The 2,908-nt window shown below is 33.5% G+C and overlaps 1 pseudogene; it reads right to left on the bottom strand.

Moving 5' to 3' along the window:
- Positions 1-291: 291 nt before the first annotated feature.
- On the bottom strand, positions 292-2,151 carry LOC114181184 (alkane hydroxylase MAH1 pseudogene; annotated as a pseudogene).
- Positions 2,152-2,908: the final 757 nt, after the last annotated feature.

Genomic DNA, 2,908 nt, shown 5'->3' on the forward strand with positions numbered 1-2,908 from the left:
TAATTTTTATTACTAAATTTTAATATAAATATCAATACTTAATTTTTTAAATCATTTTAAATATCAATATTATTAACTATATTAATATTTTTTTCTAAAAATAATCTAATTAAAACATTTTTTAAAAATTAATACTCAATTAATATATTTTTAAAAACAAATTTCAAACTAACCCATTTAAATAAAATGAGTATTATAGGATAAATTAAACCTCGTTTTAAAGTTCTGTAATACACACATAAACCGGAAAAGAATAATCCCCTCTTTCATAACTCAATTCAACAAGCCAAATGCATTCAAATTATTTCCCATTTATTTCATCAATCAAAGACATCGTATACACCATCGTTAGGTTTATTATACATCTTTTACAATTTCTGAAATTATAATCAGATTAAGTTTCTCTCTTTCTTAACTTAACCTTTAAACCATCCTTCATTAGAAGAACGATCGAAAGTGTTGGCTTAGGAACAAAACCTTCCACCACTTCAACACGGTACTTCTGCAAAATTGCAGTTACCACCATCTTCAGTTGAACAAAGGACGAGTCTTTTCCCAAGCAGGTTCTAGGTCCTGCATTGAAAGCAATGAATTTGTAAGATGGTACATAAACATTACTCCCTTTCTGTGAGATCCATCTCTCTGGCTTGAACTCCATGCAATCTTCTCCCCATATCTCCTCAAATCTTCCCATTGAATACAGACAAAACAATATAACAGTGCTGGGATTCACACAATGACCACTTGGAAGTACATCAGATTTAAGTGCTTCCTTGCGTTCGAAAGGTATAGGTGGAAACAGCCTCAATGTTTCACATATAGCACCATGCAGATAAACCAGTTTCTTCACCTCCTCTGCACTCAAAACTGCATTTTCTTCATTACTTCCAAAGTTTTGATTAATCTCTTCAAGAATCTTGGCTTCCACCAAAGGGTTTGTAGCAACAAGCCAGAAGAACCAGGTGAGAGCTGAAGTTAAGGTATCTCTCCCAGCCACAAACAGATTGAACACAGCATCTCTTAGAAATTTATCTTCATGTTCTTCCTTACCTTCTCTCATCAAACTTGTTAACAAGTCAACATGAAAACTTTCTCCAGTTTCATTTTCCTCGTACCTGCTTAGATCTTCTCTCTTGGACGCGATGCATGAATATATGAACTCGTCAAGTGTGTTGCATGCTTCTCTCATCTTCTTCTCTTGACCAATCTGAAGCCATTTCTGCAGCTTCCAAACACACCTCGGCACTGCATGTCTGTGGAAAATGGACTCTTCCGCTTGGTTAAAAGCCTTCTCGATCTCAACTTCGGGGAAATCAAGGGAAAGACAATTCGGGTCTTTGCCAAGAACTATGGAACATATGTTGTCGAAAGTGAAGCGGTTGAAGACATCTTGAAGATCCACCACACTCCCTTCTACATGATCCAACACGGGAACTAGGCTATTCTGAACCTTCTTGTGAATGGTTTTCTCCAGAAAAAGCTCGAAGCTTTTCTGCCTGAAGAGAGAGTGAAAAAGATCCCTGTTGAACTTCCACGTCTCTGAATCAGCGGTGAAAATCCCGTCTCCGAAGGCTTGAAAAATCTCACGAAACACGGGTCCCTTGACGTAGTTATGGAAACTCTTGCTCATGACGTGGTGCACGTTGAGAGGGTCGCCGGTGACCAAGTAGTTCATGTTGGTGAACCACGGTCCGGTGAACTCGCCGGTTCCGCCGTGGTTTTTCAAGACCTCGGTGAAGAAATCATGGCAACGGTTCAAGTTGATGAGTAGCTGTGGTAGCATGCCGAGGAGGGGGTAATCTGTGAAGAGGGGGTGTCTGCAACAGAGTCTTCGATGGAAGAAGAGTGTGATGAAGAAGAGTGCTACGATTGTTGCAGCTGCATAGGGAAGAAATAGTGCCATAGTGAATTGATGAACAACTCTCAACAACAACCTTTGTTTTTTTTTTTTTTTCTTATGTTGTTGATGAGGATCTATCTCTTTTGTCGCTTACAAATAGAAGGAAATGTTAGATATGTTGGTTTATTGTGACATTAATTTTTCTGGGGAGGTATATGAAGAAATGATGAACATCGTAAGAGGTTGGAAATTGACGATGTTGACTGGTTAGGCACTTATTTAAGAAATTGTTTGAATGATTTCTGAAGAGACAAAGTAGATAAAGATGCACGTCGTAAGTTCGGCTTTTTTTATTTTGGGTACATTTCAACTTAAATATGTAAAAGTGGATTCGTTTAATTTCTTTTTATAAAATACAATTAAGTCGTGAAGATGAATAAATGAGATAATATATCTAACTAAAAACCAAACACCGACTTTGGGTTTAAGGAAAAAATTATATGGATTATAACGTTTTGATTACTAAATTTTTGATAATTTTTTTTTTATAAAATAAATTAATATTTTTTAAATAATTTTAGAATATTAAAAATAAAAAAATAAAAAATTACTTAAAATATATTACATAAAATTATAAGAAAAAAATATTATAATTTAATAGTTAAAAAATCATTTTCGAAAATAAAAAGGACCGTTCTAATTAATCACATGTCTGTTGGATCTTGCTACGTGTTCGTGTCAATAGCACGAAAGGTAACATTGAACAGTTGGCTTTAGTACGGAAAGACGTGACCCCAAAAATATACAAAAACACATACACACGAAACAAAAAACAAAATATATAAGTCATGATGTTTGATGTGAAGGTATTATTATATGGGCTACGTATCTTTTAACTTATTCAATTTTAAAGTAAATTCAAATTTATTTTTATTTAAAATTTTGATATATTTTGACTTTTAAATTTAAAAATAAAATTATATAATTTTTTTAATTTAATTACGTTGAATTTTTTTATATTTCAAATGTATTTGATGATAGTATAATTATTTTTATGATTTGACATAT

This window comes from Vigna unguiculata, chromosome 4 (genome assembly GCF_037176805.1).
Source record: "Vigna unguiculata cultivar grain cowpea cultivar isolate G323 ecotype 2 chromosome 4, ASM3717680v1, whole genome shotgun sequence".
Taxonomy (NCBI): Eukaryota; Viridiplantae; Streptophyta; class Magnoliopsida; order Fabales; family Fabaceae; genus Vigna; species Vigna unguiculata.